The following is a 26,214-nucleotide window of genomic DNA, read 5'->3' on the forward strand; positions in this document are numbered from 1 at the left end:
ATCATTACTAATTTGAATATTTTCCACTTGAACCTTTTGGCCTGCTGCTGTGCTAGGTTATTTGAACCTTTATTTTGGGCTATTTGAACTCCTGATTTAATCAAATATTAAATACATTCTAACAAAATTTAGGATAAAGGTTTAGTGAGAAATAATGGGACAAAATAAATTTTGATTCTATTTTTCTCTTTCAAATAAATCATCAAAATAAATTTTGATTCTATTTTTCTTTTTCAAATAAATTAAAATATAATTAAATAAATTCATCAAAATAAATTTTGGATTCTATCTTTCTCTTTCAAATAAATTAAAACATAATTAAATAAATTATCAAAATAAATAAGTCTAACAGAATTTATGTAAGCGCATGATAGAAGATTTATAGATTGAATAGGGGCCACGACACGCAAAATGCAAAGAGATGAAGGAAATTTGTGAAAGGTACAAGAAAAATGCAACCAGCAATTTGAGAGCACAAAAAAGGAATACATATATAATTTTGTATGGTAAATAGTATATACATACATAACAAAATACATATATAATAAAATATATGTATATACATATTCTCAAATTTCTTAAATGATAAATAATATATATACATAACAGAATACATATATAACTTTGGAGTTTTCAATAATATATATACATATACACATATAGATTCTGAACAATAAAATTAGGGCTAGCTTTTCTTTCTTATACATAACAGAATACATATATTTTGTTCTTATGTGGAATAGTATATAAATTATGCGTAATAGTATATATTATTAAGAATAGCTTTTTTTATGCGTAATAGTATATATATATATATATATTACATATATACATAACATAATCAAAGAATGAAAATAGAAAGGACAATTACCTGCACGGTAAAGAAGAGCCAGAAGAAAGTGGAGAGAGAGCTGGAGAAGTGGAGAGTCAAAAACGTTATGCTGGATATGAAAAGCCCTTGAGGACATGGGTGTCAATCATTTTATTTCTTTTATTTTTACAGGGACAAAATTGATATTATGAAAATATAAGAATCTGTTGGTTTCTTTTTTCTTCCAATCTCTCCACTTTTGGAAAGATTGAAAATGAAGGTTATAAAAGAAGTGAGTTTCTCTTCGTTTTTCTCAATTTCTTCTCATTTCTCTCCACTTAAATTATCCAAACAAGTAAGAGAAATAAATATCTCTCTATTTTTTTTTTCCTCTCCAAATCACTTAATCCAAACATAATGTTAGTCATGGCCTTACCAAATCACAAAATTAATTCACTCTGTTTCATTTGGACCATGTACGATTTAACTTCCGAAATGATCTCTTTTAATTTTGTGCATTGAAGTGCATCGTTAGATTCATTAGCTATATAATATAAGAGATTAAAATATTCTTATATTTTTGTCATTTGTTTAAAAGGTAAAATTTATTTTAATCTTATGTGTTTTATTTTATGTGCGATTTAACTCTTGTATTTTATTCATTATGCGATTTATCCCTTTAAAATTTGAAAATGAGCATATAACCTCTTTATGCCTATCATGTATTTTATACTTACTGTTAAATTAGACGAAATGTTTAATAATGCACTTTGATCCACAAATCACGTAAAGATTATGTAGTCATTTTTAAACGTTAAGAAAGTAAACCCACATAATCCAAACTATAAGGATAAAGTAAAGTTTATTCTTAATTGTAATTAAAAGGATCCCATAATGTAAACTTACACGAGACAAGTATATTGTGTTAGGGTTAATTATTTTTTAGTCCCATAGTACTGAATTTGTATTATTTATATTTTTAATGTTTAAATTATATTAATTTAAAAAGTTTCTATGAAATTTCTCATAGTGAAATGTGTCTTCTAGGCTTGGGCTTGAACGACTACTAGCTCCAGTTGAAGCTTTCTAGTCAATTCGGGGGAAGGTTGTATCTTTAATTGGAGCGGGGTGTAATAGTGGCTTAGGGTTGTAGCTTAATAGATTAGCATCTATAGTTAAGGCAGTTGTTGTTCTTATTCTTACAGTTGTTAGAGCTCTATCGAGTAAGGCAACTCTGTGGTTAGGGAGGCAGGAGAATCGAAGAATTGAATCCCTAGTTGTTAACAAGTGAGGAAATCGTAGATGGACTTGTAAGCTGACCTCCATCCATTATTCTAATCCCTCTTATCCCAGTGAGCTAACAGTAACCAATGAACCTCCAATCCCAATGAGCTAATAGCAACCAATGAGCCTCTAGACTCGAGTTCATTGGCAACATCTTTATTTCTGACATTCGAAAGGGAAGTGGGTGACCCAATAGCATCTATACACAATAAAAGTTCACAATGACAATGAAATTCATACTACAGTTGCAATTTATATATATTTTAAGATAATTTACAAATGTATCTTTTAAGATGTAAAAAATAGGATAAATTGTAAATACACTCCTTCAGGTTTGTCTAAAATACAAATTGTTCCATGTGATTTTAGAAATTACATCTTACCCATTCAAATTTCTAATCGCATTACAAATAACCATTTTCATTAAAAAACTTATCAAGTCTATTAACAATTTTTAATGGTATCATAAATATATTTTAATTAACAATTCAAATAATTTTATTCCTTTATAGGAGAGTAGTTAGGAATTTTATTTTTTTGTTAATTCTATTAAATAAATTTTTTTACAAATGATATTTGTAATTTCTAAAACTACAAGGGACAACTTGTATTTTAAGCAAACTTTAGTGGTTTATTTTTAATTTATCCTAAAAATATAGAAATTACAAATACCTCAATTGTATAAAAAAAAAAAATCCCTACATCTAACCTAACAGGAAAAAAAAATTACTCAAAACCCTCTAATACCAAAGTGAAATTGACATGTTTTTTATCCACCCCATGACATCCCAAAATATATTTACTTAATGTTTGAAAAAAAAAATGTAATTATAACATTTGTTTAGACCATAGTAGAATATAGAGAACTTGTGCATAGTTGAAACAAGAGACCTCGTGGATGGCATTGCAAGCCATGTGGTGAAACCACGTGATTGCACGGTGCTGCATAATAAGGGTCTTCTCACCTATAAATAGGTGAGTTGCATGGTAATCAAATCACAAGAATAACAAACGAGGGGTATATGAGAAAGGGAACCAAAATCAGAAGTAAGAGTAAAAGATCAATTTTGATGCGAGTTTTATTATATTTTGAGCTATCATAAATTATGTTTTGCAACTTATATTAGTTTAAGGTGAGTTGTATTATATTTTGAGCTACCATAAACTGTTTTATGTAAATTATGTTTTGGAAATCATATTAGTTTTTAAAAGTATATTATTTGTTAAATGAACTCTATTTGCTTAAAAGAGAAACCCATGGATATAACTGTTTATTAAATGTGTTTTGCACAATTATTTTGTAAGTACCAGAGGTCTCATGCCTTGGGGGACTTAAATAACCATTGACCCTCTGAATTGTCACTTTTATGTAACCCCATATTATGTTCTGTTGTCACTTGAAATAACCCTTTGTTGTCATGGATCTACTAACCCTTTGATTTTTTGTGTGGAGCAAAGTACTGTATGGAGTTAAGTGTTGCACTATTGTGGGAGCCACCTTTAGAATTCATACAAGCCACCTCTTGAATTCATACATCTGTTATGTTCTGTACTGTGGTCATAATGATTTGCTTATATGATTTCTACGTTATGCTTTTGTTATTTAAAATGATTTATGTATTTCTGTTATCGAACAAATCTCTGTTTATCCCAAATAATTATCCATGGTGATTTTTAAACCCTTATGCTTTCAGTATAATATTTTTTCACTCTATCATATGTTTATAATTGTTAACCACTTTCAGGTGATGCGTCAGGACTAGTGCATGGGGTAGGCACAAGGCACTTTGTAATTATAGTTCAGCTCTGGTGATGTAAATGAATAGGATCTCCAATATATATGTTATAATTAAGATTTGGGTACCCTTTTATTTTACTCCACTCCACTATTAATTTGTTATGACTTTAGTTATTGTCTTGTTGCAACGCCGAACCTTTGGGTACTGGTTTTGGGTCGTGACAAAGGAGGGTCACTTATAGTGATAATATAGAGGAGAACAGAGAGTCACAATAAGTGACAACAGAACAAAACCATTGGAACCGATCCAATAGAAATAAATGTATCAATGTGCGCAACAAAAACGAAAAAGACAATTCTATAAATTAATTTCGAAGACACAATTTTAACAGGAGAGAAGAATGTGACACTCCAAAATATATTTACTTAATCTTTGAAAAAAAAATGTAATTACAACATTTGTTTGGGCCATAGTAAAATATAGGGAACTTGTGCATAGTTGAATCAAGAAACCTCATGGTTGGCACGGTGAGCCATGTGGTTTCACCATGTTGTGTGTTGTATAGTACAACATAGTGCTGCATAATAAGGGTCTTCTCACCTATAAATAGGTAAGTTGTATGGTAATGAAATCACAAGAATAACAAACGAGGGGTATATGAGAGAGTGAGCCGAAGTCAAAAGTGAGAGTAAATGATCAAGTTTGAGGTAAGTTGTATTATATTTTGAGATACCATAACCTATTTTATGTAAATTATATATTGCAATTCATATTAGTTTTTAAAAGCATATTATTTGTTACATTTGCTTAAAAAATAAACGCATGGATAATGTGTTTTGCACAATTATTTTGTAAATATCACTGTGGAGGTTCCATGCCTTGGGGGACTTAAATAACCATTGGCCCTCTGAATTGTTACTTTATGTGACCCTCTATTGTCATGGATTCACTGACCTTTTGATTTTTGGTATGGAGCAAAGTGTTGTGCGAAGCTAAGTGATGTGCAGAGTTAAGTACTACACTTTTGTGGGAGCCACCTCTAGAATTCGTACGAGACACCTCTTGAATATATACATCTGTTTTGTTCTGTATCATGGTTATGATTATTTAGCTTATATGATTTATGTATTATATGTCTGTTATTCAAAATGATTTTCGTATTATATACTTTGTATTTTAATATCAAACTAAGCTTTGTTTAGCCAAATAATTATCCATGGTGATTTTATACCTATACTCTCAATATAATATTTCTTACCCTGTCATGTGCTTATAGTTGTTAACCATTTTTAGGTGACGTGTCAGGACTAGTGCGTGGAGTAGGCACAAAGTACTTTATAGTCATAGTTCAACTTTAGCAATGTGAATGAATAGAAGTTCCAATATATGTATTTTTGTTATAATTAAATTAAGATTTGGGTATCCTTTTATTTTACTGCGCTGCACTATTAATTTGTTATGATTTCAATTATTGTCTTGTTGAGACGCCAAATCTTTGGATATCGAATTTAGGTCGTGACAAAGTGCCCACTACCAAATCCTTCTTTCTACACCATCACAATATTGTTTAATCCTTATTGGTGAAATTCCAAATGCTTGTAGACAATAGCGACGATTGTGTTGATCAATAGTGGGAGAAGGTGGTGTCATGGTTGGGTAAAGTGGTGTTACTAATTGAGATAAAAGAGGAAATAAAGAAGTTGTTATGGAAAAAAAAAAGAAAAAGAAAATAAAATGTTTAACTTCATAATATGTATTTCTAAAAAAAAAAATTATTACTTACAACATACACTTCTTCGTTAGTTTGCCGTAATGGTTGATTAACAAAATGGAGTTATTTGTTATGTGATTGGAACCTCAAAGGGTGAGATGTAAATTCTCAAGCGTGAAATAAAAATTTATATTTTTCATAAATCTTGAGGGATGTATTTATAATTATCTTATTTTTAAAAGATATATGAAGAAGAGTATATATATGTAGCAAAGATGACAATGTGTAAATAATCTTGATGAAGAAATAAGTGATCATGATGACGATGCTTTGATTTGCCACTAGTTACACCGTTGCTCCATATATGAGATACCTTGCGATAGGGAGAAAAAAAGCATCGAAAGAAAAATAACATAGACAGAGAGAGACAAATATGTCATAATTTTTTTCTCATTCATCTATAATAATTTAAATCTCAAGAACTAACAAAGAATTTTTTGTAGGTCAAAACTCTCATAGAAATATATAAAAAGATATGTACGGGAAAGAAATAAACCTTCTCGTATAATCCTGTTGATCAAATCCGCATTCCTCCAAACGTCGTCGCTTTACTCCCTGAAAACACAAACCCCTTCGATGCCTAAGTCAGCAAAATAGACAAGTAGACAAAAGCTCTGTGTATTCAGGAATCAAAGTTGTGTGTTACCTCTCCATAGGTGATGTTTGTGAGCTTTTATAGGTTCCGTGTGGCACAATCCAAGTAGGACTCTTACTCCTCCATGTAGAGTCCTCCTAGGATTCATACTCCTGAAAGATAATGCTTATCCTTCAACACCCCCCTCATTGTTTAAACCAAGTGAGATGGTTTTACCATGGTCGGACTCCAATGTGGCCGAGGTACGCATGGCTACGTTTAGCCATAGAACAGACCAAACTATCCTTAGTTCGGTTCGTCCTTTACTGCCCTTACCTCAGTTCCTCCTATACAAACCGTGGTAAGTTTAAACTGAGCTAACTTTTAGCAAGGTTTAGACCAAGCTAACCATACTGCGCCATAACCGGTATAAATTTTAGTATGGTGACCGAGCTAACCTCCTTGGGACCGGAGTAACTTTACACCTCTCTTGGGCCAGAGTAACTTTACACCTCTCTTGGGCCGGAGTAACTTCATGGCTTTTTTACTCAGCCCTTCGCACTGTGGCCCATAACGGCCCATTACCCAGCTCGGCCCAATTTTCATATAAATTACCCTCTCAATTGCCCCTTAATTCCATCTGCGCAGCATGATAGGGATTACCTGTCCCCAGCCGAGCTAAAAAAAAAGTTTCAGCCTTTTCAACCGAACTAAACCCCTTTAGTCTTTCCAGCCGAGCTAAAACTCTTAAGCTCTTCTGCCAAACTAAATTCCATACCGGGCTCAGCTTATCCTGTCAAAACGTCCATTCAATCACAGTAACTGAATTGATTCTCATTTCAATGACACGTGGCACGCTCTGATTGGCTAAAGGCAGCTGTCACGCCGCCCTCGTACCTCGCGTAATTTGAACAGTTCCTGCCTTTGTCCCTTTGTATCAAAACAAAAACTCTTCATTTGGATCAAGCACTGCACTATCCACTTCCTCTTCTCTCCCTCTCGTTCCTGAGCTTCTGAGCTTGCTGAGTTCTTTGATCTGTATTCGAAGAAGCTTCGTGGTTTTGCTGCCGTTTCTCTCATCTTCTCTTGTCCTGGTAAGCTACTCAAACCTACCTTGCTTTCCTTGTCTTTCGCATTTATTTAATCCACAGCTTTAGGTTTGTGTTTTTGTGAAACACTTTCTTTCTACTTGATTTGTATATTTCTGGAAAAACTTAGCAATAGAACACTCAAATACATGTAATATCCTGTAGAACACTGGTTTTCGATCTAAAATCATGATGCAACCAGACTAGAAAATTGTTTGTAGTTAAAGCTGAATTAGGTAGACTATCCAACCGAACTAATATTTCATGCTACCCCATTAGTCTCAACAAGCCAAAGTACAATACTCTCCTTAACCGAGCTAATGAACCGGACTAGGGCTGTACAATAGTGTACTGGGAAACCTTAATTCCGACCGAGCTATGTCTCGGGGCTAAACCAGCATTCTTAATTTTTAGACCGAACTAAGAATGCTGCCCCTAGAAGCTCAACCGGGCTAACAAATCCTTGCGCAAACCGAGATAACAAATGCCTTTGAACATACCGAACTATTGAGTACCTTGCCTAAACTGGGATAACAAAGCACTTTGCACAAACCGAGCTAAGACACGTAGCGTTTCACATAGTCGGGCTAGGACTTGATGTATCTTGCCTTTATTTCTCTTTAGCACGGTCCAACGGTCTGTGCTTAACACCTTTGTTCTCTTTTTTTCACTTTTGCAGACTTAGGTTGCCCAGGCACTCCTTTGAGCGCTCAACCGAGCTACTCAGCACAAATCTTCGATCGATCTAACACTCGACTTTAATTTATTTATAACTTAAGACATAAATGGGGAAGTATAGATTTTTAGTAGAGACACCTGGTGGTTTGGATGAATTCCGAAGGGAGTACAACATCCCTGACGATGTCCACCTTACCTTAGCCAAGCAAGACATTACTCCATGGTGGAACCAAGGTTTTGTACCCTTCACCCTTCTGTCCATAGTAGAAATTGGACTAAGATTTCCTGTTCAACCCTTGCTTTGTGAATTCCTTAGGCAAACCAGAATTTACTCAACCCAGCTTTCCACAAACTCATACCGTATAATAAATGGTATAGCTGAACTAAACCGTCGTGCTGGTATTAACCTCGGTCTAGCCGAGATCTTCCATCAATACTCCATAGGCTCGAAAGAAGATGGCTGGGTTTATTATCTTAGAATACGTTGCCGCCGAGAGAAAATAATAAAGGACACACCGAATAAAGACTTGAACGATGATGACTTCTTCTGGATATCTGGGAATTTTGAAGATCACCAAGCCCATATCCCTGACCGTAGTATTAAATTGGAAGAAAGGAACCCCCGGTATAATTACGTCGGTTTCTTTGACTGCTTCTCTTTTATTTTAATTTTTCCTATTTCTAAACCAAACTAACAGTTGTCTTCTTTATGCAAATTCAGCCCACCTTAAGTCATTATACAGTTACCCCCAACCTAGACACACTTCGCGCCGCACTTCGATACCCTGAAAGAAGTTGGGCCAAGCTTCTGGATTTTGAGCCGACATACCGATATAGCAGCCGACGCAAAGCCAAAGTAACAGACTTTTTGCTAGAGGACGCCCCTGAACCACACCCCACTTTGCCCCAGATCAATCTTGTCCATTTGACTGCCGAACAAGAGATGGCCAAAAGGAACAGAGTAAGGGCCCTTCTTACTGAAACAAACCGAGCCGAGGTACCACCACCGAACCAAATTCAGGAAACCGTGGTGGCCCTCCCACCTCAACAACCCTCTTCATCACGCCCAAGCAAGCGCGCCCGGACTACCCAAACCGAGCAATGCCTTGCTGATGAAGATGAAGTCAGTCTTCCACTAAGCCCTCCACCAAGTCCGCAACCGGAGTGTACCGACCGAGCTAGCTCCTCCAAATGGTCTCCAAGAATGACTTTCCAAAACCGTGCTATTTGTGATACTGATTCTGTGGTAGCTGACAAAGACCATATACTGGCCTTCAACTTGGCTAAGAGCGCATGTCTGCCCCCTGACATGGAGCATCACAAGCAGTTGACCTAGCTCAAGGCCATCCAGTTGACAACAAAATCAATGATCCTGGTCAGTAGTTCTTCTTGTCTCTCTAATTTTTCCAACTTCCTGTTCGGTTTTGTCATTAGTTTCTTTGTATTCTTTTTCAGGCCATGCGAAAGAGTCAAATTGCGCACAAGCGTGTGTTGGAGCTTCGTAAAACAGCAAGGCAAGCCATGGCCGAAGTTGAAGCAAAAACCACCGAGCTAAAAGACTCCCAACAGAGGACAGCCGAGTTAGAGGCCGAGGTAGCTCGTCTGACCGGACTAGTAACCTCGGCTAATGCTGACAAACAGAAGGCACTGACCGTGATGAAGGATAAGTACCTTCGCGAGCTAGTCAAGCTCGAAGGAAAGAAAAATGCAGAGATTGCCGAGCTAACTAAGAAGGTGAATGATGAAAATGCTGCAGGTTTCAAGGAGGGGGAGGCCCTTTACATGCAACAATGTGAGGCAGCTAAGGATTTGTTCTTCAAATATGGTTGGAGGGCAGCCGTGGTGCAGCTCGGTTGTGAACCTGAGACCGAGGTCTACAATCCTCCTCAGTACTTCATACAGAGCTCACTGGCGGAGTACGCTGCATCCGTTCAACAACAGTTTCTACAAGGTTCAGATGATGATGAAGACACCGAGACCAATAATACCCCGGTCATCAATGATCAAGCCAACGATCAATCAGCTCGGTTGGAGCCAACGGTTGAAGACCTGACGACTGAAACCGTGCTTCCAATAGACACCGAGCTCCCAACTAAGACTGATCTACCGTCTGAAACCGGTCTTCGTGTTGACATTGATGCTGATCTTGATGATTTGTTCAACTAATTCTGTACTTTCTTTTCCTGTTGCTTGTTTTCAGTTTTTTCTTCTTCCTTTTTAGTCTTGTAACCGGGCTGAGGCCCCTCCTTTGTATTTGCTTTGAATTTGATCAATGAAAATCATCTTTTATATTCAACACTTATTCCGATTTGATCTGTATGCTTGCACTTGTAATGAGTTTTTCAATGAATTCTTTTGCTCCAACTGTTATCTCGGTTTACTTTCCTGTTTGTGCTTGCGTTCTAACTGCAACTTGAACGAAACACAATATTTTTCGGCCGAGATACTTTATTCCGGCCTTAGCTGAGCAATCTGACTGAGCTTACTAGCCAACCACTCTTTAGCCGATATACTTACTTCGGCTGAAGAGTAATAAGGGTTTAATCTAGCCAACCTCTAAGTTGATTTTTTCCAGCCAACCACTCTTTAGCCGATGTCCTTATTTCGGCTAAAGAGTACTAAACCAACCACTCTTTAGCCGATGTCTTTACTTTGGCTAAAGAGTACTAGGAGTTGGTTTAGTCCAGCCAACCACTCTTTAGCCGATGTCCTTTACTTCGGCTGAAGAGTACTAAGAGTTGGTTTAATCCAGCCAACCACTCTTTAGCCGATGTCATTACTTCGGCTAAAGAATACTAGGAGTTGGTTTAGTCCAGCCAACCACAGTAAGACCTTTATCTTTAGATGTAGAAGTATCATTGGGAGTTAATTTAGTAAATAACATTTCAATGGCTTTGACAGTGGATTGATCATTAGTAATTAGACTAGTTCGTTTAGAGCGATGACTAGGGAGATTAAGTAAAGGTTGATCTAAGGTTTTGGTAGATTTTGTGGATTGTTCATCTAAAGTAGTCTCTAATTTATCTAAGGACATCGGCTAAAGAGTACTAAGAGTTTGTTTAATCCAGCCAACCACTCTTTAGCCGATGTCCTTGCTTCGGCTAAAGAGTACTAAGAGTTGGTTTAATCCAGCCAACCACTCTTTAGCCGATGTCGTTACTTTGGCTAAAGAGTACTAGGATTTGGTTTAGTCCAGCCAACCACTCTTTAGCCGATGTCCTTTTACTTCGGCTGAAGAGTACTAAGAGTTGGTTTAATCCAGCCAACCACTCTTAGCCGATGTCTTTTCTTCGGCTAAAGAGTACTAAGAGTTGGTTTATTCCAGCCAACCTCTAAATTGGTTATTTCTGCCAATTTAGAATAAAATGTTTGGTTATTCCGACCGAACGTCCTGCAGCCTGGATCCTTATCCTGTACTTAAGAGGGGTGTTGGTTTTTCTAGCCAACCTTTAGATTGGTTTTCCAGCCAACCTAAAGTAAAGTGTTTGGTTATTCCGACCAAACGTCATGCAGCCTGGATCCTTATCCTAGGCTTAGGAAGAGTGTTGGTTTTTCCAGCCAACCTAAAGTAAAGTGTTTGGTTGTTCCGACCAAACGTCCTGCAGCCTGGATCCTTATCCTAGGCTTAGGAAGAGTGTTGGTTTTTCTAGCCAACCTTTAGATTGGTTTTTCCAGCCAACCTAAAGTAAAGTGTTTGGTTATTCCGACCAAACGTCCTGCAGCCTGGATCCTTATCCTAGGCTTAGGAAGAGTGTTGGTTTTTCCAGCCAACCATGTTTTCAATGCCCCTAACTCACTAAAATAATTTTTACAGAATAAAACTCTTATGTTGAAAAGAAAACTACTTGTTTTATTGGGGAAAAAAGAAAATTACAAGTATTTTGAAGAAAAGCTAAAAATAAAATAGTTTGAGATTAGCAGTGTTCCATGGCTTGGGAATTGCTTTGTCGTCCTCATCTTCCAGGTGGTATACCCCTTTGCCAACTAATTCGACCACTTTGTAAGGTCCTTCCCAATTAGGCCCTAACTTGCCATCTCCTGGTACTAAGGTGTTTCCCATCACTTTGCGCAGCACCCAATCTCCGATCTTGAATTGCCTTGGATGCACTGTTTTGTTGTATTTCCTAGATAACTCTTGTTGGTATGAGGCAATGTGAACCAGTGCTCTTTCTCTTCTTTCTTCGGCGAGGTCGAGCTCCAATGCTATGGCTTCTCCATTCAAGTCTGGATCAAAATTTTTGTTTCTAATTGTGGGGAGGTCAACTTCCAGTGGGATTACTGCTTCCATGCCGTAGGCTAAGGAGAATGGTGTTTCTCCTGTTGATCGTCGAGGTGTGGTGCGGTAAGCCCATAAAACATGAGGAAATTCCTCCGTCCACTTGCCTTTTGCCTTCTCTAACATTTTCTTCAGTCCATCCAAGACAACCTTGTTTGATGCTTCTACTTGGCCATTTGCTTGAGGATATGCCGGTGTAGAATTGTAGAACTCTATCTTGTATTCTTCACAAAAGCCTCTAAAGATTCTGCCATCAAACTGGGTGCCGTTGTCTGATATTAGGGCTTTAGGTATGCCGAATCGAGTAATGATATTCTGCCAGACGAACTTTTTCACATCTTTTTCCTTGATTGATGCCAGTGCTTCTCCTTCCACCCACTTTGTGAAGTAGTCCGTTGCTGCGAGAAAGAACTTCCTATTTCCGGGTGCTGTTGTAAGTGGTCCTACTATGTTCAAGCCCTACATTGCAAAGGGCCATGGGCTGGTTAATGGTAGGAGTTCTCTGGCCGGCTGATGTATTTGATGTGCGAACTTCTGACATTTCTCGCACTTCTTCACATACTTCTCCGAGTCTGCCTGCATGTATGGCCACCAGTATCCTTGTGAAATGGCTCTGTAAGCTAACGACCTTCCTCCTTGGTGGCTTCTGCACACGCCTTCATGTATTTCGAACAAGAATGCTTCTACTTTGCCGGGGTGGACACACTTTAGATAAGGTCCTGAGAATGACTTTTTGTATAATGCCATAGATGGGGAAAGCCAAAATCGCTGTGACTTTGCTCTAATTTTGTTGACTTCTTTCTTTTCTTCCGGTAAGACGCCGTCTTTTAAGAACAGTATGATGGGATCCATCCATGAAGGGCCTAATTCGGCGCAACACACCTCTTCTACTTCAGGGTCCTCAATGCTTGGTCTCGGTAGGTAGTCAATTAGTAGTGGGTGAGGGATGGATGTATCTGCCATTGATACAAAACCTGCTAGTTTGTCTGCTCTGCTGTTTTCTCCCTACCAATCTGTTCTATTCTTACTACGTCAAATTTCTTGATCTCTGTTCTGACCAATTCTTGGTATTTGGCCGTCCTGTCATCCTTTGCTTCATAGTCGCCAGAAATTTGGTTTACCACCAGTTGTGAGTCGCTGTAGACCATTAGTTCGGTGGCCTTCATGTAGAATGCTGATTTGAGTCCTGCAAGAAGTGCTTCATACTCCGCTTCGTTGTTTAATGCTGGAAAGCCAAGGTTGATTGCTTACTCCACAACCAGGCCGTCTGGTGAGATGAGGACTATGCCAAGTCCTGCACCATGTCGGTTGGATGCTCCGTCCATAAAGAGTTTCCACATCTCTCCAACGAACAATTTCCAGCAAGTGGAGGGATTAGATGATGCCGTGGGGTCAGGGATGTTGCTGGTGTTTTCTTCAAGGTCCATACTGACTGTCTGCCCCTCGCTATCTGATTGAACCAAGTCTTTATTTGTTGGTGAGTCTTGGCTTGGTGTAGCATGGTTTGCTTCAGCCTTGCTCTCTTCATTCTGGTCTGTCATGGGGTTTGACTGAGTATACTACACCAGGGGTTGCGCTATTCCGGCGTCAACTTCTATCCCCAGTTTGGTTGTGTCAGTCAGGTCGACTAGGCAGCTATGATGACTTCCTGGGGTAAATTCTGCGACAAAGTCTGCCAAAGCTTGGGCCTTTATCGCGGTTCTGGGTTGGAACTTGATGTTGAATTGTCCCAACTCTACTGCCCACTTCAAGATTCTCCCAGAAAAGTTCGCTCGTTCAAACAGAGCTTTTAATGGGAAAGCTGTAAGGACAACTATGGTGTGGGCGTGAAAGTAGTGTGACAATTTCCTTGACGCCGTTATTAAGGCTAATGCCAGCTTTTCTAGTGTCAAATACCTTGTTTCGGCACCCAGCAATGTCTTGCCGACATAATAGATGGGCAGATGTTGGATTCCTTCTGCACGGACCAACACTACGCTAATTGCGTGTTGAGAGACCGCCATGTACAGGAAGAGTTCTTTCCAAGTATTGGGGTGACCAGCAGTGGTGGAGAAGACATGTATTCTTTCAAGTTTTCCAGTGCACGGTCGCATTCTTCATCCCACTCGAACTTGGTTTTTAATGCTTGAAAAAATGGTCGTAGTCTGTCTGACGATCGGCTAATAAATCGGTTGAGTGCAGCTGCCATGCTGGTGAGATGCTGTACTTCCTTTACTGAGTTAGGCCTCTCTAGATCCTGAATAACTTTGATCTGGGAGGGGTCTGCCTCTATACCCCGGTTGGTCACCAGGAAGCCTAGGAATTTGCCAGATCCTACACCGAACGCGCACTTAGATGCATTAAGGCGCAACTTGCGCCTCTTCAGAATCTAGAACATCTCACCTAGGTCCTTTAGATGGTCGTTCTCATCCTTGCTCTTGACAACCATGTCGTCGATGTAAGCCTCCATTGTTCTGCCTAACAACGGTTCAAACATCTTAGTGACCATTCTCTGGAATGTTGCCCCCGCGTTTTTTAGGCCAAAAGGCATGACCTTATAGCAATACAGTCCACTTGGAGTGGTAAAGGACGTGACCTCCTGGTCTGGTTCGTACATGGAAATTTGATGTTAGCCTCTGTACGCATCCAGAAAGCTAAGTCGATTGTGCCTCACCGTTAAGTCTACCAATTGATCTATCCGTGGTAGGGGGAAGCTGTCCTTTGGGCATGCTTTGTTGACTGTCTTATAGTTGACGCAGACACGCCATTTGCCATTCTTTTTTGGCACCACAACTGTGTTGAAAATCCATCTGGGGTAGTGCACCTCTCTGATAGCTTCTGCCTCTAGCAGATTTCCCACTTCTTCCGCCACTATCTCGGTGTGGTGGAGTGTCGATCTGCGAGTGCACTGAATGATTGGTCTGGCGCATGAGTGGACATTGAGTTGGTGACAGATGAAGTTGGGATCAATGCCTGGCATGTCGTAGGGTGTCCAGGCGAACACTTCGATGTTAGAGGTCAAGAATTCCAAGACCTTTAATCTCTCAGTGCTGGACAGCGACGAACCGAGCAAAAAGAACTTATCCGGGTTCTTTTCATCTATTCTTACCTCTACCAAGTCTTCCACCGCTTTTTGATCAGCTGCTTGCCGACATCTGCGAATAGTTCATTGCTCTCAGGTTCTTCTACCGAATGAACATATCCCTTGGCAACGCGGCTGCCATTAACTGTGATGAAGCATTATTTGGACATAATTTGATCTCCAAAGACCTCTTCAATTACTCTGGCTTCGTCGGGGAACCACATTACTTGATGGTAGGATGATGCTACTGATTTCATGGCATGGAGCCATGTTCTTCCCAAGATTATGTTGTAAGTGGAAGGGACTTTCAACACCCAAAATTTCACTTGTTTTGTCACGCTTCCTGCTCTAACTGGCAGTATAATTTTGCCGACTGGCTATTTTGGCATTGAATTGAATCCGATCAGGGGGGATACAGCTGGTGCCAGGTCTTTGTCCTCTAATTTCAGTTGTTTGAAGGTTTCGTAGTACATTATCTCACACGAGCTACCTTGGTCTATCAGAATTCGCTTGACGTCATAATCCTTGATGCGGAGGGTGACGACCAATGCATCGTTGTGAGGGCAATATATTCTTTCCAAGTCTTTGTCTGAAAAAGACATGACGTTCTTGGCCTCTGTTCTATCCTTTTTGATGGTAGGTTGGGCACTTAGTATCTCCCTTAAGTGCTCAGCCTTCTTGATCGACCCTCTGAGCTCGTATACACGCTCAGGTTCGAATACTCCATGTATCACGTTGATTACTCCTTGAGGTGGGGCGTCAATTGGCATTCCATTGGGGTTATTGTGGTCCTGGGGGGCTGGTTGCGTTTCTCCTTCAATGTATTTATCCAGGTGACCAGCTGCCACCAACTCTTCTAGGTGCTGTCTCAATGGCATGAAATTTTCAGTACGGTGCCCCTTTTCTTTGTGGAAGGTGCATCGCGATCTTTCATCGTAGTCTTTCTGTGCTTCTCCTAGCTTAGCTAGCCACCTGACGAAAGGTTCATCGCGTATTTTGCTCAGAATCCGGTAGATCGGTTTCTTGAATACCGTGGTTATGGCAGTGCGGACTCTCAACCATCTTTTATCCTGGTCCTCTCCGTTGTCTCACCTGCCTCGTCCATTTTTGTTCGGACGTTCTACCGTGTTGATCTTTGCTGTGGTCTTTTTATCTAGTACTGCGGTCGTGCCAGATTTTATTTTGGCACGGGCGCCATCCTTTTCCACCCTGATGTGCTGATGCACTCTTTCCATCAAGGCCTCCATGGTGAGGGACGGTGTCATGGTGATTGAGTCCCTTAGTCTGTTTCCGACTGGAAGGCCTCTTTTGTACTGTGTAATAGCGAGATTGGTGGGGCAGTCCCCAATCTGGTTGAATGTCTCCCAGTAGCGACTATTGTAGGATCTTAGTGTCTCTTTTTCGCCCATGTCGATGAAGAGTAATTGGTCAATCTCCACCGGGGTTTTGGTGTTCGTTCTGAACCTCGTGACGAACGCCTCCGCCAATTGTGCCCAGGAGGCTATGCTGCATTCTGGAAGTTTTTTGAACCAAGTCAAGCCTAGGTCACCAAGCCTTGATGGGAAGAGGATGCACATCAAAGCCTCGTTTCGCCGATATACCGCTATAACCTGGCGGAAGTGGCTTAGGTGTATGTAGGGGTCCGTCTTCCCCTCGTACGTAGTGAATTTGGGTTGAAGGAAACCTGAAGGAAGGGGCGCGTTTTCAATTGCCGGAACGAACGGCGAGGTCTGCAGCCTTGCTAATGCTTTGTCCGTTGGTTCGTAGGCAGGGCGTGGCAACGGCATTCTGTCCTTGACGCTTCCATGCGTCCGAGGAGCCAACCGTTGAAGGGCAGATACCCTGCGAGGGTTGCGCGCCCTAGTATCCTCCTTCTATCGTGCCTTTTCTTCCAACATGTTCCGCAAATCGGATGATCTTGGTAACTCTGTCTGCCTGGATGATGTCTGGTGCGAGCGCGAGGGTCGATAGGTACTTCCCTCCGTGTAAGGCCTCAATGATCTCGTTCTCTCAGACCTAGAGAAACGAGTTCTGGAGGTTCTGGATTGAGTACCGCTTGTCCTGAGGCTTCTACTCTCTGCTTGTGATGGTGTGGAATGCCTTCCACGGTCTTTTGAGCGGCGAGGGGGCGTCTTGCTTTTGCGCCCCTCTCCTGTCGCCACTTCTTTTCCCTTCATCTGGCGCTTCATGGCCTCCATGTCCGCCGCCATCTTCCTTATTAATTCATCTTGCTCCTTTACACGGTCCTCCAAAACTGGAGGATCAATCATTCGCCTTTGTTTGTCAGGACTTTGCGAATGAGAGTGACGGGGGCTGTTAGTCCGCCTCCTCCCCCTTGCATCCCTCCTGGGATTTTGTCGTTGTGGCTCCAAGTCCGCCATAGGAGGGATAGAAGGTAGGCCTTCGCGTCTAGCATCCCCCTCTGGTGTTTGTTCGTCGATGGCGGACTGCGGCAAATCTTCGTTGTGAGCCATTACTTCTAAAGAGGAAAAGCTTGATCAAGAGGTTTTGTTCTTGTCTGAATTCCCACAGACGGCGCCAATTGTACGGGAAAGAAATAAACATTCTCGTATAATCCTGTTGATCAAGTCCGCGTTCCTCCAAACGTCGTCGCTTTACTCCCTGAAAACACAAACGTGAGCTAGCCGGCGGGTGTGTGCCGGAAACCCCTCCGATGCCTAAGTCAGCAAAATACACAAGTAGACAAAAGCTCTGTGTATTCAGGAATCAAAGTTGTGTGTTACCTCTCCATAGGTGATGTTTGTGAGCTTTTATAGGTTCCATGTGGCACAATCTAAGTAGGATTCTTACTCCTCCATGTAGAGTCCTCCTAGGATTCATACTCCTGAAAGATAATGCTTATCCTTCAACATCCCCCTCACTGTTTAAACCAAGTGAGATGGTTTTACCATGGTCAGACTCCAATGTGGCCGAGGTACGCATGGCTACGCTTAGCCGTAGAACAGACCGAACTATCCTTAGTTCGGTTCGTCCTTTTACTGCCCTTACCTCAGTTCCTCCTGTACAAACCATGGTAAGTCTAAACCGAGCTAACTTTTAGCAAGGTTTAGACCGAGCTAACCATATTGCGCCATAATCGGTATAAATTTTAGTATGGTGACCGAGCTAACCTCCTTGGGACCGGAGTAACTTTACACCTCTCTTGGGCCGGAGTAACTTCATGGCCTTTTTACTCAACTCTTCGCACTGTGGTCCATAACGGCCCATTACCCAGCTCGACCCAATTTTCATATAAATTACCCTCTCAAGATATATCCCTAATTTTTTCAATTTTTTTTTTCAGGTGAAATTATAACTAAAATCAAATTGATTCATAATAAAGTAACATTATAAATGCTTTATAATCAATGTTACTATAGTTCATACCCAAACACAAAATTTTATAACTAAGACCAATTTCATTTAGGTTATGTTTTGATCATGATTAGGGTAGGGATTTAAAAAGAAAAAGCAAAAAAAGTGTATAAAATATACTTATATAAAATATACTTATATTTTATTTATATTTTACTTACCTTTTATATTTTTCCTTTTAAATCTCTAATCAAATTTTCTCTTTTATTTATTATTATTTGATAGTGCAGTTCGTCCTAGGTGGATGGGTCGGGCTGGTCCAGGCTCTTCAAGTTCTGGTTCAGGCGGATGGTTCCACCAGATGACCTGCAAGCAAGCCCAAAGGGGAACGGGGCAGTCCCCCAGTGAACCCTTCGGCGAGAGAATCAGTAGAGGAAGAAGGAAAAATGTAGAGAGAGAGAGAGGGATAAAACCTTAACCTTCCTCTTGTCTTCCATTCTTGCTAATATCCTTTGGTAATCATTTCACTGTCTCTTGTGACGTGCCCCCTTCCGCTGAAAGCCTGTGCCGTAACTTACCTTGTTCAGGGTGAGGGGGCTCTGTTCCGACGGGGAGGTGTTGTCGTAATAAATGCTGTGATGGGCTGCATTAATGATGATGTGTTGTGGCAATAACTCTGCAGATCTTTGTCTGCTGATGTGGCCTGTGTTTCATCTGCCATGTGTCCGAATGCCCGTGGCCCTCCACGTCCAGGTGGCCTCCAGCTGTCATGGGCTTTGCCAACCAGGTTATGCTATGGGTCCAAAGCGATGGGTTCGGGGTGGTTTGCCGTGGGCTGTATGCCTCGTGGGCCTGTCCATATCAGTAGTCCCCCATTTCCGAGTGCAGCTTTAGTCCAATGAAGGGAATAGTAATAAGGAAGAGAAGTTCGAACCGAGTGGAGAGGTCTACGGGAAGCCGTGCTGATCGCCAGGGTGATTGAATCAGGAGAAGCTAACCGTGAGGGTGGCTGAGCGGGAGGCGTCGGCCGAGAGGCGTGCCGACCGCGAGGGTGGCTGAGGGGGAGGGGTCGACCGAGAGGCGTGGCGACCACGAGGGTGGCTGAGGGGGAGGGGTCGACCGAGAGGCGTGCCGACCGCGAGGGTGGCTGAGCGGGAGGGGTCGGCCGAGAGGCGTTCCGACCGCGAGGGTGGCCGAGTGAGAGGGGTCGACCGAGAGGCGTGCCGACCGCGAGGGTGGCCGAGTGAGAGGGGTCGGCCATGGGGCGTGCTGACCAGGACGGTGCGGGGCTCAAAAAGAGAGGGGGTAGGGTGGGGCCATGTGATGATTTGAAATGGAAAGGACAGGGGAAGGGGAGGGGACAGTGCATCGTGGCCATACACGTGGTAATATCGTAGGGGAAGTGAAGCGTTGGAGCAGAAATGAAACGATAGGTCACGAGTGGGGTTTTGAAAATGCGACTTTGGCGGTTGATTTGAAAGGTTTTGAAACGGGCGAAAATTAATGTGGATCCATAGAATACGGGTAAACCGTGGGTGTTGGGTATAATGCATTTCACCTACTGTTTGTCAGAAACTCAAAATATCCAAGTGCTAATTCTTTCACTGCGTACGACATACCTGTGTAGCATTCTCTCAACTTCCTTGCGCCTGCGTCAGAAGTGATTTGTAAAAGCACCCTAGAAATGGCACAAGAAGAAGTAGTCAATGTGAGGGTGGACCCGCTGGGGGATGATGATGCGGAGGAGTTAGCAGCGCGATACAGGACGGAGGCACGGATGGTGGGGGCGGGGGTGGGGGAAACGGTGGGAGAATCGCAGGCGTCGGCCCTGATATTGGCCCCAAAGCCACTAAACCAGGTGGAGCCAGAGCAGTGGCACACTAAGGCGGACAAATCCACACTCACGACAGCGGATTTGGAGGTGATTAGGGAACGGTACCAGATTCCGGCGGAGGTAGAGTTATTGCTGCCAACATCAAGGGAAAGGCCGTCTACTGCGAGGCCAGATGAGTTTTCCCTGTACGAGGAGGCGCTAAAAGGGGGGCTAAGGTTGCCACTGCCTCAAGTGGTGGTTGACGTGCTGAATCGCCTGGAGGTAGCGCCGGGGTAATTGATGCCCAATGCATGGAAGATTCTGCTGGCCTGCGCGAGTGCGTGGCCTAAGGCGAATGGGGGGGAGGCCATGATGATAGACGAGTTCTTTTCGTGTTACAAGGCGTCGGGGCAGCAAGAAACTTGGGTCACCCTACAGGCGGTGATGGGGAGGGGATTGGTGGCGGGGCTGCCTACGTCGATCAAGGGGTAGCGGCCACGGTGGTTCTACGTGTCTGTTAATGGGGGAATGGGGGTGCGCACTATCTGGAAGGTGCCAACCAGGTCGATGGAGTCGAGACTGGGGGCGATGGCGGAAGAGAGGGTGAAGAGAGTGAAGGAGTGGAGAGAGAGGGAAAAGGCCAGATGGGACGAGCTTGTCCAACCGTCTGCGTTGTTTGAGGCGGGGCTGGGACCGCAGCCGAAAGGTGGAGACCTCGGCCGGGCGGAATTGGAGGCGAGGAGAAGAGCTCAGGAGATAGAGGATTGGGCCGTTCTGGCCAAGGCCGCGAAGTTCGCGGAGGCGCAACGGGACCGACTGCCTCAACCGATCGCGTGGGAGAGGATCCGACCGCGCCCAAGGCCGTTGGGGGAAAAAGACTTAAGCAGTTTTGAGCTGCGGCCGCCGCCTGTAGACCCTGTAAAAGAAAGGGCCAGAAAGGGGGGAGGCTCTGAAAAAGAAGAAGAAGAAGATGAGTGCCCCAGAGGAAGCCGCAGATGAGTCTGGGGCCAAGAGGGCTAAGGTGGCCCCAACTGAGGTGGAGGTCCCTGTGGCCAAGGACGCCCTAGAGGTGGTGGAGATCATCCCCACGGTGGAGGTTGTGGAGATTGCTCCATCAATGCAAGTGGAGGTTGGGCCGACTGAGGCTGTGCCGAGCGGAAGGGAACAGGTCCAGACGAGGCCTGACCCCCAGGAAGGAGGGGTTCGTCTGGCTACAGTGATCTATCATGCGTGCGCGGTAGCTGGAAGGTTGGAGGGAGAAGAAGGCCCAGCTAGGGCGGGGGCAGACCGGCTGGTGAAGATCGTAGAGGAGACGGCTCTGCGCGCGGCATCAGGGTATAATGAGGCTGACCTGCTGAGGGGGTTATGCTCCGCCCAAATGGAGGTAACTACCTTGGCAGGGGCCCTCCTTAGGAAGGCAGGGGCTGCTAAGTTGAAGGCTGAGGAGGCCAGGGCCCAGTTGGCCAAATTGAAGAAGGGCAGTGCCGACTGGAAAACTGCCCATGACAAGCTGCCAGCAGTCAAGTTGGAGCTGGAGGACACACGCCGTAGGGTCGTGTCGCTTGAGTTCCAACTGGCTGGTGAACAGAAAAAGTTGGAAGAGTCTGAGAGGGCCTGCGCCGTGGCATTCGAGCGGCATGAGGAGGCCATGACCAGCAATAAAGAGCTGGTCAGGCAAAAGGATGAAGCAGATTCCAGAATTGGAGATCTGTTGAAGGAGTTGGGGGAGGAACGCGCCAGAGCAGAGGAGGAAAAGGGGAGGCTTCTGAGGGAGTGAGAGGTAGAGAAGGCGAAGGCGGTGGCGGAGCTGGAGAGTCTGAAGAAGGGGGTGAAAGAGGAGAGGGCGACGACGACTGCTGAAAGGGGGGCCCTGCAAAGAGAGCTGGACGAGGAGAGGGCGAAGGCGGCGTCTGAAAAGGTGGCCTACCCTGATCTGTGCGTCGCAGCAGTGGAGCAATATAAAGGGTCCCCCAAATTTCAGATGGTGGTAGACGCCGCTGTCGCCAGGAGTCTGGCTGGGCAAGAGTCTGGGGGGGTGGGCCCATCAAGGAAGACTACTGGAGGTAGGACAGAGGCAGAGGTAATTGAAAGCTTCCAGCAGTCAGACTTCTACAAGCACGAAATGGCCGAGTTCTGGGACAGCGGTTGGAAGATGTTCAAGCGCAGAGCTGAAGAGTTGTTCCCACACTTGGACCTTAGTAGTGTAACAATAGGTGAAGATGATGTGGCCCAGACCCCCCTGGACGAAGGCATTGAAGAAGAAGATCTGGCGTCTAGCGAGGAGGAGTAGCCAAGGAGGAGGAGAGGTGGGCGTGCTCTGTGTTTTGTTTTTGTTTTTGTTTTTGTTTTTTTTTTTTTTTTTTGTAATGAACTTGTGAACACATTGTAAAGGAATGAGTGGATGGATGAATGTATGAAGAATTTAATTGTAATGAATTTGTGTACAAAGTTTATTTTGTTTACGTTGTCAGTTGAATGTTGTTTATTTTGCTTATGTTGCCAAAATGAATGAAGTGTTGCTATAAAAACTGGTCATAAAGATTGGGTCAATAAAAATATCGTGTAAAGTGAAAGTTAAAAGTTCCTCCCTGCGGAGTGTGATTAGAGTTGTATGAAAATTGAAAGGATAATTGAAAAATTGGAGTAGGAAATTGTAGAACCTAATATTAAGCACGGATGAAGAATCCGCGGAGTGCTCACTGAAATACGTGAGAGTATGTGGGGAATTTAACTAGGTAACAACGTGGTCCTGGAGCTGTGAAGAAGCTTCAGAATGTGACTAAGTGTTAAAGATGTGGTTCTGCTTAGCTTTGGAGTGCTCAGCCTGGCTGAGGCTGTTGGCGTGCTTAGTCTGGCGGAGGCTTTTGAAGTGCTCGGTCTGGCCGAGGCTTTGAAGTGCTCAGTCTGGCTGAGGCTTTTGGAGTGCTCGGACTGGCCGAGGCTTTGAAGTGCTCGGTCTGGCTGAGACTTTTGCAGTGCTCGGTCTGGCCGAGGCTTTTGAAGTGCTCGGTCTGGCCGAGGCTTTGAAGTGCTCAGTCTGGCTGAGGCTTTTGGAGTGCTTGGTCTGGCCGAGGCTTTTGAAGTGTTCGGTTTGGCCGAGGTTTTTGAAGTGCTCGGTCTGGCCGAGGCTTTGAAGTGCTCAGTCTGGCTGAGGCTTTTGAATGCTGCAAGTGAAAAAGTTATGGGAGCGACATAGAGACAGTTGAATTATGAAAGTCTAAGTCCCCAGTCGGGGTTTGCAATATGTATAGAAGGGGAATACAACAATATTGACAATACAAAAGTACGAATTTATTGATAGTAACGCTTCAAATGTTCCGCATTCCAGGGATGGGGCAGGTCTCGGCCTTCTATGTCTTGAAGTCGGTAAGTGCCTGGTCGTGGTCGAGCTTTCACAACATAGGGCCCCTCCTATTTGGCTGCCAGTTTGCCCTCGGTTGGATTCTTTGTGGTAGGAGTCGCTTCTCGCAAGACAAGGTCCCCTACGGAGAACTCTCGTGGTCGAACTCGGCGGTTGTAGTGTGTTCTCATTTTCTGCTGGTATGAAGCCAATTTGACAGCAGCGGTCTCTCTGAGCTCTTCGACGAGGTCCAAGTCTGTTCGGTGGAGTTCTTCGGCTGCGGCCAGATCCGGATGTAAAACCCTGGGAGTGGGCAAACCGACTTCTACCGGAATAACCGCCTCAGCGCCAAGGGGTTTCACCAGTGGGAGTGCGAGCAGTGGTTCGGTAAGCTCAGAGTACATTTGGTAGTTCCTCAGCCCAAAGGCCTTTAGCAGCTTCGAGCTTGGTTTTGATGATTTTCAGAAGGGAACAGTTGGTGACCTCAACTTGGCCGTTTGCTTGGGGGTGACCGGGGGAGGAGAAGCACGGTTGAATCTGGAGATCTGCACAAAATTTTCTGTACTTCGCGTTATCGAATTGTTTGCCATTGTCAGAGATGATGGCTTGAAGGATGCCAAATCGGCAAATGATCGATTGCCAGATAAACCTGGTGGTGTTCCGCTCGGTGATTGTGGCAAGAGGTTGAGCCTCGACCCACTTTGTGAAGTAATCAATGGCAACGATCGCGAACTTGGTCTGACCTCGACCGGTGGGAAGCGGACCAACCAGGTCGATCCCCCACTTGGCAAACGGATAAGGGCTGCAGAGTGTGATTAACTCTGTAGGAGGAGCATGAGGGATGTTGGCGAAGCGTTGACATTTATCGCATTTGAGCACGAAGTCGGTCGCATCCTGATTGAGAGTTGGCCAAAAGTACCCAGTACGGAGTATCTTCTGGGCAAGGGACCTGCCACCTGAGTGATTACCACAAATTCCCTCATGGATCTCCTGCATTACATAAGTTGCTTGCGCTGGATTGAGGCATCGTAGATATGGTCAGGAGAAACTACGTTTGTACAGTATATCGTCGATAATGACGTAATTGGACGCTCGGGATCGGACTTTGGCAGCCTGCTGCTGGTCATTTGGGAGTGCTCCTGTGGTCAAGAATAGGAGAATGTCGGATGCCCAAGGGATAGGTTCATTTTGGATGTATTGTACAGCTTGTAGATCGGGTGAAACGGCCGGGTGGTGTAGATATTCAACGCGGACGTCATGGCTGAGAGTAGGATGGTCAGCAGAGGCCAACTGAGCCATCTCATCTGCTTTGGAGTTTTTCGCCCGAGGAATATGCCTGATGTGGAAGGTATTGAAGAGGCGAGCAAGGGGGAGTGCCAGGTCTCTGTAAGCTCGCACCGTGTCGTCCTTGGCATCAAAGTCCCCCGTCATCTGACCGACGACGAGTTGGGAGTCGCTGAATACTCGGAGGTGGCTGACCCCTATGTCCTTGGCAAGGTGGAGTCTTGCTATTAATGCCTCGTACTCAGCTTCATTGTTGCTTGCTTCAAACAAGAAACGGAGGGCACATTTGAAGTAGCCGCCCTCAGGAGAGGTGAGGATGAGGCCGGCACCGCTTCCTTCTCTTCGGGACGACCCGTCGACATTAAGAGTCCAAGAATGAGGATCTTCTGGCTCTGTTGGAGTTGGTAGGGGCGGAGGTGTTGTGGTCGGGGTCGGCTTGGTGAACTCCATGATGAAGTCAGCTACAGCCTGCCCCTTAATTGCTGTCCGAGGGCGGTAAGAGATGCCGAACTGGCTGAGTTCTACGGACCACTGCATCAGTCTACCTGAGAGTTCTGGTTGCTGCATGACCTTCTTCAGGGGCTGGTCGGTGAGGACCACTATGGAGTGAGCTTGGAAGTATGGGCGGAGTCGTCTAGAGGCAATGACCAAGGCCAGGGACAGTTTTTCCAGCAAGGGGTAGTTCTGCTCCGCGCCCCTGAGAGCCCGACTGATGTAATAGACCGGCCGTTGGATTGAGCCATCTTCTCTGAGGAGAGCTGCACTGACTGCGGTTCCCGATACTGCTAGGTAGAGGAAGAGGGGTTCGCCCGTGATTGCTTGGGAGAGAATGAGGGGTTGGCCATGCATTGCTTTAACTGTTGGAAGGCCTCTTCGGATTCAGTTGTCCATTCAAAAGTCTGCCGAAGAACTTTGAAGAAGAGCAAGCACTTATCTGTCGCACGGGAGATGAAGCGGTTGAGGGCCGCCACTCGGCCCGTGAGTCTCTGAACTTCTTTGACCGTCCTAGGCGACTGCATCTCAACCAAGGCCTTGATCTTCTCAGGGTTAGCTTCGATGCTGCGCTGACTGACCATAAAGCCCAAAAATTTGCCAGACCCTACGCCGAAGGCGCACTTCTCTGGGTTGAGCTTCATCTGGTACTTGCGCAAGGTGGCGAAGGTCTCACGTAAATCAGTAA

The sequence above is a fragment of the Camellia sinensis genome, chromosome 8, assembly GCF_055761805.1.
Source record: "Camellia sinensis isolate YWXY chromosome 8, ASM5576180v1, whole genome shotgun sequence".
Classification (NCBI taxonomy): domain Eukaryota; kingdom Viridiplantae; phylum Streptophyta; class Magnoliopsida; order Ericales; family Theaceae; genus Camellia; species Camellia sinensis.